The 7,500-nt window shown below is 42.0% G+C and overlaps 16 non-coding genes and 1 pseudogene across 16 annotated transcripts; all 17 read right to left on the reverse strand.

The window, feature by feature from the left end:
* Positions 1-86: 86 nt before the first annotated feature.
* On the reverse strand, positions 87-205 carry LOC123733745 (5S ribosomal RNA). Its single transcript, XR_006764108.1, has one exon. It is a non-coding gene; the product is annotated as a 5S ribosomal RNA (ribosomal RNA).
* Positions 206-615: 410 nt separating this feature from the next.
* LOC123733878 (uncharacterized) lies at positions 616-734 on the reverse strand (annotated as a pseudogene).
* A 139-nt stretch (positions 735-873) lies between these two features.
* Positions 874-992, reverse strand: LOC123733717 (5S ribosomal RNA). The gene has a single exon (XR_006764080.1). It is a non-coding gene; the product is annotated as a 5S ribosomal RNA (ribosomal RNA).
* Positions 993-1,402: 410 nt separating this feature from the next.
* Positions 1,403-1,522, reverse strand: LOC123733863 (5S ribosomal RNA). Its single transcript, XR_006764226.1, has one exon. It is a non-coding gene; the product is annotated as a 5S ribosomal RNA (ribosomal RNA).
* Positions 1,523-1,932: 410 nt separating this feature from the next.
* On the reverse strand, positions 1,933-2,051 carry LOC123733904 (5S ribosomal RNA). The gene has a single exon (XR_006764247.1). It is a non-coding gene; the product is annotated as a 5S ribosomal RNA (ribosomal RNA).
* Positions 2,052-2,461: 410 nt separating this feature from the next.
* On the reverse strand, positions 2,462-2,580 carry LOC123733856 (5S ribosomal RNA). The gene has a single exon (XR_006764219.1). It is a non-coding gene; the product is annotated as a 5S ribosomal RNA (ribosomal RNA).
* A 410-nt stretch (positions 2,581-2,990) lies between these two features.
* Positions 2,991-3,109, reverse strand: LOC123733805 (5S ribosomal RNA). Its single transcript, XR_006764168.1, has one exon. It is a non-coding gene; the product is annotated as a 5S ribosomal RNA (ribosomal RNA).
* Positions 3,110-3,248: 139 nt separating this feature from the next.
* On the reverse strand, positions 3,249-3,367 carry LOC123733718 (5S ribosomal RNA). Its single transcript, XR_006764081.1, has one exon. It is a non-coding gene; the product is annotated as a 5S ribosomal RNA (ribosomal RNA).
* A 410-nt stretch (positions 3,368-3,777) lies between these two features.
* LOC123733806 (5S ribosomal RNA) lies at positions 3,778-3,896 on the reverse strand. The gene has a single exon (XR_006764169.1). It is a non-coding gene; the product is annotated as a 5S ribosomal RNA (ribosomal RNA).
* A 139-nt stretch (positions 3,897-4,035) lies between these two features.
* On the reverse strand, positions 4,036-4,154 carry LOC123733719 (5S ribosomal RNA). The gene has a single exon (XR_006764082.1). It is a non-coding gene; the product is annotated as a 5S ribosomal RNA (ribosomal RNA).
* Positions 4,155-4,563: 409 nt separating this feature from the next.
* On the reverse strand, positions 4,564-4,682 carry LOC123733807 (5S ribosomal RNA). The gene has a single exon (XR_006764170.1). It is a non-coding gene; the product is annotated as a 5S ribosomal RNA (ribosomal RNA).
* A 409-nt stretch (positions 4,683-5,091) lies between these two features.
* LOC123733746 (5S ribosomal RNA) lies at positions 5,092-5,210 on the reverse strand. Its single transcript, XR_006764109.1, has one exon. It is a non-coding gene; the product is annotated as a 5S ribosomal RNA (ribosomal RNA).
* Positions 5,211-5,620: 410 nt separating this feature from the next.
* On the reverse strand, positions 5,621-5,739 carry LOC123733809 (5S ribosomal RNA). Its single transcript, XR_006764172.1, has one exon. It is a non-coding gene; the product is annotated as a 5S ribosomal RNA (ribosomal RNA).
* A 410-nt stretch (positions 5,740-6,149) lies between these two features.
* LOC123733810 (5S ribosomal RNA) lies at positions 6,150-6,268 on the reverse strand. The gene has a single exon (XR_006764173.1). It is a non-coding gene; the product is annotated as a 5S ribosomal RNA (ribosomal RNA).
* Positions 6,269-6,407: 139 nt separating this feature from the next.
* On the reverse strand, positions 6,408-6,526 carry LOC123733720 (5S ribosomal RNA). The gene has a single exon (XR_006764083.1). It is a non-coding gene; the product is annotated as a 5S ribosomal RNA (ribosomal RNA).
* Positions 6,527-6,936: 410 nt separating this feature from the next.
* On the reverse strand, positions 6,937-7,055 carry LOC123733811 (5S ribosomal RNA). Its single transcript, XR_006764174.1, has one exon. It is a non-coding gene; the product is annotated as a 5S ribosomal RNA (ribosomal RNA).
* Positions 7,056-7,194: 139 nt separating this feature from the next.
* LOC123733721 (5S ribosomal RNA) lies at positions 7,195-7,313 on the reverse strand. Its single transcript, XR_006764084.1, has one exon. It is a non-coding gene; the product is annotated as a 5S ribosomal RNA (ribosomal RNA).
* Between the last annotated feature and the right edge of the window lie 187 nt (positions 7,314-7,500).

Genomic DNA, 7,500 nt, shown 5'->3' on the forward strand with positions numbered 1-7,500 from the left:
TGCATTTAGTCAATTCATCATTAAATGCTTACTACAAGGCAGTGTTGCTGATGAAATAGTGCAAGAGCACACCCTCGTGGACAAAATGCTTACAGCACATGGTATTCCCAGGCGGTCTCCCATCCAAGTACTAACCAGGCCCGACCCTGCTTAGCTTCCGAGATCAGACGAGATCGGGCGTACCCAGGCTGGTATGGCCGTAAGCGAGAAACAATCTCTTGCTACAACATATATAGTCAAAGTGAGTGTGATAAACAGACATTGCATTTTCACCAATTAGATAAGCAGCTTGAACTTTGTGTCACTGAAAAAGTAGAAGAAATTACAAACACTGTTCCCATCACTTTTTAGCACAGGTAGTTGGATAAAATACAAACTTTATTTCCTTTCATCATTTGAACAGGGCCAAGGAGCACAAAGCACACACAAGCTGCATTCAGCAACAATATTCTTGTTTGTCTCATAAATACAAGGCAGATGCTAATTGAAAACATCCAGGAAATTTGATCCTATTAAAAAGGCAGGAAGCTGCATTTAGTCAATTCATCATTAAATGCTTACTACAACGCAGTGTTGCTGATGAAATAGTGCAAGAGCACACCCTCGTGGACAAAATGCTTACAGCACATGGTATTCCCAGGCGGTCTCCCATCCAAGTACTAACCAGGCCCGACCCTGCATAGCTTCCGAGATCAGACGAGATCGGGCGTACCCAGGCTGATATGGCCGTAAGCGAGAAACAATCTCTTGCTACAACATATATAGTCAAAGTGAGTCTGATAAAACAGACATTTAGTCAATTCATCATTAAATGCTTACTACAAGGCAGTGTTGCTGATGAAATAGTGCAAGAGCACACCCTCGTGGACAAAATGCTTACAGCACCTGGTATTTCCAGGCGGTCTCCCATCCAAGTACTAACCAGGCCCGACCCTGCTTAGCTTCCGAGATCAGACGAGATCGGGCGTACCCAGGCTGGTATGGCCGTAAGCGAGAAACAATCTCTTGCTACAACATATATAGTCAAAGTGAGTGTGATAAACAGACATTGCATTTTCAACAATTAGATAAGCAGCTTGAACTTTGTGTCACTGAAAAAGTAGAAGAAATTACAAACACTGTTCCCATCACTTTTTAGCACAGGTAGTTGGATAAAATACAAACTTTATTTCCTTTCATCATTTGAACAGGGCCAAGGAGCACAAAGCACACACAAGCTGCATTCAGCAACAATATTCTTGTTTGTCTCATAAATACAAGGCAGATGCTAATTGAAAACATCCAGGAAATTTGATCCTATTAAAAAGGCAGGAAGCTGCATTTAGTCAATTCATCATTAAATGCTTACTACAACGCAGTGTTGCTGATGAAATAGTGCAAGAGCACACCCTCGTGGACAAAATGCTTACAGCACATGGTATTCCCAGGCGGTCTCCCATCCAAGTACTAACCAGGCCCGACCCTGCTTAGCTTCCGAGATCAGACGAGATCGGGCGTACTCCAGGCTGATATGGCCGTAAGCGAGAAACAATCTCTTGCTACAACATATATAGTCAAAGTGAGTGTGATAAACAGACATTGCATTTTCACCAATTAGATAAGCAGCTTGAACTTTGTGTCACTGAAAAAGTAGAAGAAATTACAAACACTGTTCCCATCACTTTTTAGCACAGGTAGTTGGATAAAATACAAACTTTATTTCCTTTCATCATTTGAACAGGGCCAAGGAGCACAAAGCACACACAAGCTGCATTCAGCAACAATATTCTTGTTTGTCTTATAAATACAAGGCAGATGCTAATTGAAAACATCCAGGAAATTTGATCCTATTAAAAAGGCAGGAAGCTGCATTTAGTCAATTCATCATTAAATGCTTACTACAAGGCAGTGTTGCTGATGAAATAGTGCAAGAGCACACCCTCGTGGACAAAATGCTTACAGCACCTGGTATTCCCAGGCGGTCTCCCATCCAAGTACTAACCAGGCCCGACCCTGCTTAGCTTCCGAGATCAGACGAGATCGGGCGTACCCAGGCTGATATGGCCGTAAGCGAGAAACAATCTCTTGCTACAACATATATAGTCAAAGTGAGTGTGATAAACAGACATTGCATTTTCACCAATTAGATAAGCAGCTTGAACTTTGTGTCACTGAAAAAGTAGAAGAAATTACAAACACTGTTCCCATCACTTTTTAGCACAGGTAGTTGGATAAAATACAAACTTTATTTCCTTTCATCATTTGAACAGGGCCAAGGAGCACAAAGCACACACAAGCTGCATTCAGCAACAATATTCTTGTTTGTCTCATAAATACAAGGCAGATGCTAATTGAAAACATCAAGGAAATTTGATCCTATTAAAAAGGCAGGAAGCTGCATTTAGTCAATTCATCATTAAATGCTTACTACAAGGCAGTGTTGCTGATGAAATAGTGCAAGAGCACACCCTCGTGGACAAAATGCTTACAGCACATGGTATTCCCAGGCGGTCTCCCATCCAAGTACTAACCAGGCCCGACCCTGCTTAGCTTCCGAGATCAGACGAGATCGGGCGTACCCAGGCTGGTATGGCCGTGAGCGAGAAACAATCTCTTGCTACAACATATATAGTCAAAGTGAGTGTGATAAACAGACATTGCATTTTCACCAATTAGATAAGCAGCTTGAACTTTGTGTCACTGAAAAAGTAGAAGAAATTACAAACACTGTTCCCATCACTTTTTAGCACAGGTAGTTGGATAAAATACAAACTTTATTTCCTTTCATCATTTGAACAGGGCCAAGGAGCACAAAGCACACACAAGCTGCATTCAGCAACAATATTCTTGTTTGTCTCATAAATACAAGGCAGATGCTAATTGAAAACATCCAGGAAATTTGATCCTATTAAAAAGGCAGGAAGCTGCATTTAGTCAATTCATCATTAAATGCTTACTACAACGCAGTGTTGCTGATGAAATAGTGCAAGAGCACACCCTCGTGGACAAAATGCTTACAGCACATGGTATTCCCAGGCGGTCTCCCATCCAAGTACTAACCAGGCCCGACCCTGCTTAGCTTCCGAGATCAGACGAGATCGGGCGTACCCAGGCTGATATGGCCGTAAGCGAGAAACAATCTCTTGCTACAACATATATAGTCAAAGTGAGTCTGATAAAACAGACATTTAGTCAATTCATCATTAAATGCTTACTACAAGGCAGTGTTGCTGATGAAATAGTGCAAGAGCACACCCTCGTGGACAAAATGCTTACAGCACCTGGTATTTCCAGGCGGTCTCCCATCCAAGTACTAACCAGGCCCGACCCTGCTTAGCTTCCGAGATCAGACGAGATCGGGCGTACCCAGGCTGGTATGGCCGTAAGCGAGAAACAATCTCTTGCTACAACATATATAGTCAAAGTGAGTGTGATAAACAGACATTGCATTTTCAACAATTAGATAAGCAGCTTGAACTTTGTGTCACTGAAAAAGTAGAAGAAATTACAAACACTGTTCCCATCACTTTTTAGCACAGGTAGTTGGATAAAATACAAACTTTATTTCCTTTCATCATTTGAACAGGGCCAAGGAGCACAAAGCACACACAAGCTGCATTCAGCAACAATATTCTTGTTTGTCTCATAAATACAAGGCAGATGCTAATTGAAAACATCCAGGAAATTTGATCCTATTAAAAAGGCAGGAAGCTGCATTTAGTCAATTCATCATTAAATGCTTACTACAACGCAGTGTTGCTGATGAAATAGTGCAAGAGCACACCCTCGTGGACAAAATGCTTACAGCACATGGTATTCCCAGGCGGTCTCCCATCCAAGTACTAACCAGGCCCGACCCTGCTTAGCTTCCGAGATCAGACGAGATCGGGCGTACCCAGGCTGATATGGCCGTAAGCGAGAAACAATCTCTTGCTACAACATATATAGTCAAAGTGAGTCTGATAAAACAGACATTTAGTCAATTCATCATTAAATGCTTACTACAAGGCAGTGTTGCTGATGAAATAGTGCAAGAGCACACCCTCGTGGACAAAATGCTTACAGCACCTGGTATTTCCAGGCGGTCTCCCATCCAAGTACTAACCAGGCCCGACCCTGCTTAGCTTCCGAGATCAGACGAGATCGGGCGTACCCAGGCTGGTATGGCCGTAAGCGAGAAACAATCTCTTGCTACAACATATATAGTCAAAGTGAGTGTGATAAACAGACATTGCATTTTCAACAATTAGATAAGCAGCTTGAACTTTGTGTCACTGAAAAAGTAGAAGAAATTACAAACACTGTTCCCATCACTTTTTAGCACAGGTAGTTGGATAAAATACAAACTTTATTTCCTTTCATCATTTGAACAGGGCCAAGGAGCACAAAGCACACACAAGCTGCATTCAGCAACAATATTCTTGTTTGTCTCATAAATACAAGGCAGATGCTAATTGAAAACACCAGGAAATTTGATCCTATTAAAAAGGCAGGAAGCTGCATTTAGTCAATTCATCATTAAATGCTTACTACAAGGCAGTGTTGCTGATGAAATAGTGCAAGAGCACACCCTCGTGGACAAAATGCTTACAGCACATGGTATTCCCAGGCGGTCTCCCATCCAAGTACTAACCAGGCCCGACCCTGCTTAGCTTCCGAGATCAGACGAGATCGGGCGTACCCAGGCTGATATGGCCGTAAGCGAGAAACAATCTCTTGCTACAACATATATAGTCAAAGTGAGTGTGATAAACAGACATTGCATTTTCACCAATTAGATAAGCAGCTTGAACTTTGTGTCACTGAAAAAGTAGAAGAAATTACAAACACTGTTCCCATCACTTTTTAGCACAGGTAGTTGGATAAAAACAAACTTTATTTCCTTTCATCATTTGAACAGGGCCAAGGAGCACAAAGCACACACAAGCTGCATTCAGCAACAATATTCTTGTTTGTCTCATAAATACAAGGCAGATGCTAATTGAAAACATCCAGGAAATTTGATCCTATTAAAAAGGCAGGAAGCTGCATTTAGTCAATTCATCATTAAATGCTTACTACAAGGCAGTGTTGCTGATGAAATAGTGCAAGAGCACACCCTCGTGGACAAAATGCTTACAGCACATGGTATTCCCAGGCGGTCTCCCATCCAAGTACTAACCAGGCCCGACCCTGCTTAGCTTCCGAGATCAGACGAGATCGGGCGTACCCAGGCTGGTATGGCCGTAAGCGAGAAACAATCTCTTGCTACAACATATATAGTCAAAGTGAGTGTGATAAACAGACATTGCATTTTCACCAATTAGATAAGCAGCTTGAACTTTGTGTCACTGAAAAAGTAGAAGAAATTACAAACACTGTTCCCATCACTTTTTAGCACAGGTAGTTGGATAAAATACAAACTTTATTTCCTTTCATCATTTGAACAGGGCCAAGGAGCACAAAGCACACACAAGCTGCATTCAGCAACAATATTCTTGTTTGTCTCATAAATACAAGGCAGATGCTAATTGAAAACATCCAGGAAATTTGATCCTATTAAAAAGGCAGGAAGCTGCATTTAGTCAATTCATCATTAAATGCTTACTACAAGGCAGTGTTGCTGATGAAATAGTGCAAGAGCACACCCTCGTGGACAAAATGCTTACAGCACATGGTATTCCCAGGCGGTCTCCCATCCAAGTACTAACCAGGCCCGACCCTGCTTAGCTTCCGAGATCAGACGAGATCGGGCGTACCCAGGCTGATATGGCCGTAAGCGAGAAACAATCTCTTGCTACAACATATATAGTCAAAGTGAGTGTGATAAACAGACATTGCATTTTCAACAATTAGATAAGCAGCTTGAACTTTGTGTCACTGAAAAAGTAGAAGAAATTACAAACACTGTTCCCATCACTTTTTAGCACAGGTAGTTGGATAAAATACAAACTTTATTTCCTTTCATCATTTGAACAGGGCCAAGGAGCACAAAGCACACACAAGCTGCATTCAGCAACAATATTCTTGTTTGTCTCATAAATACAAGGCAGATGCTAATTGAAAACATCCAGGAAATTTGATCCTATTAAAAAGGCAGGAAGCTGCATTTAGTCAATTCATCATTAAATGCTTACTACAAGGCAGTGTTGCTGATGAAATAGTGCAAGAGCACACCCTCGTGGACAAAATGCTTACAGCACATGGTATTCCCAGGCGGTCTCCCATCCAAGTACTAACCAGGCCCGACCCTGCTTAGCTTCCGAGATCAGACGAGATCGGGCGTACCCAGGCTGATATGGCCGTAAGCGAGAAACAATCTCTTGCTACAACATATATAGTCAAAGTGAGTCTGATAAAACAGACATTTAGTCAATTCATCATTAAATGCTTACTACAAGGCAGTGTTGCTGATGAAATAGTGCAAGAGCACACCCTCGTGGACAAAATGCTTACAGCACCTGGTATTTCCAGGCGGTCTCCCATCCAAGTACTAACCAGGCCCGACCCTGCTTAGCTTCCGAGATCAGACGAGATCGGGCGTACCCAGGCTGGTATGGCCGTAAGCGAGAAACAATCTCTTGCTACAACATATATAGTCAAAGTGAGTGTGATAAACAGACATTGCATTTTCAACAATTAGATAAGCAGCTTGAACTTTGTGTCACTGAAAAAGTAGAAGAAATTACAAACACTGTTCCCATCACTTTTTAGCACAGGTAGTTGGATAAAATACAAACTTTATTTCCTTTCATCATTTGAACAGGGCCAAGGAGCACAAAGCACACACAAGCTGCATTCAGCAACAATATTCTTGTTTGTCTCATAAATACAAGGCAGATGCTAATTGAAAACATCCAGGAAATTTGATCCTATTAAAAAGGCAGGAAGCTGCATTTAGTCAATTCATCATTAAATGCTTACTACAAGGCAGTGTTGCTGATGAAATAGTGCAAGAGCACACCCTCGTGGACAAAATGCTTACAGCACATGGTATTCCCAGGCGGTCTCCCATCCAAGTACTAACCAGGCCCGACCCTGCTTAGCTTCCGAGATCAGACGAGATCGGGCGTACCCAGGCTGATATGGCCGTAAGCGAGAAACAATCTCTTGCTACAACATATATAGTCAAAGTGAGTCTGATAAAACAGACATTTAGTCAATTCATCATTAAATGCTTACTACAAGGCAGTGTTGCTGATGAAATAGTGCAAGAGCACACCCTCGTGGACAAAATGCTTACAGCACCTGGTATTTCCAGGCGGTCTCCCATCCAAGTACTAACCAGGCCCGACCCTGCTTAGCTTCCGAGATCAGACGAGATCGGGCGTACCCAGGCTGGTATGGCCGTAAGCGAGAAACAATCTCTTGCTACAACATATATAGTCAAAGTGAGTGTGATAAACAGACATTGCATTTTCAACAATTAGATAAGCAGCTTGAACTTTGTGTCACTGAAAAAGTAGAAGAAATTACAAACACTGTTCCCATCACTTTTTAGCACAGGTAGTTGGATAAAATACAAACTTTATTTCCTTTCAT

This window comes from Salmo salar, unplaced genomic scaffold (assembly GCF_905237065.1).
Source record: "Salmo salar unplaced genomic scaffold, Ssal_v3.1, whole genome shotgun sequence".
Lineage (NCBI taxonomy): Eukaryota > Metazoa > Chordata > Actinopteri > Salmoniformes > Salmonidae > Salmo > Salmo salar.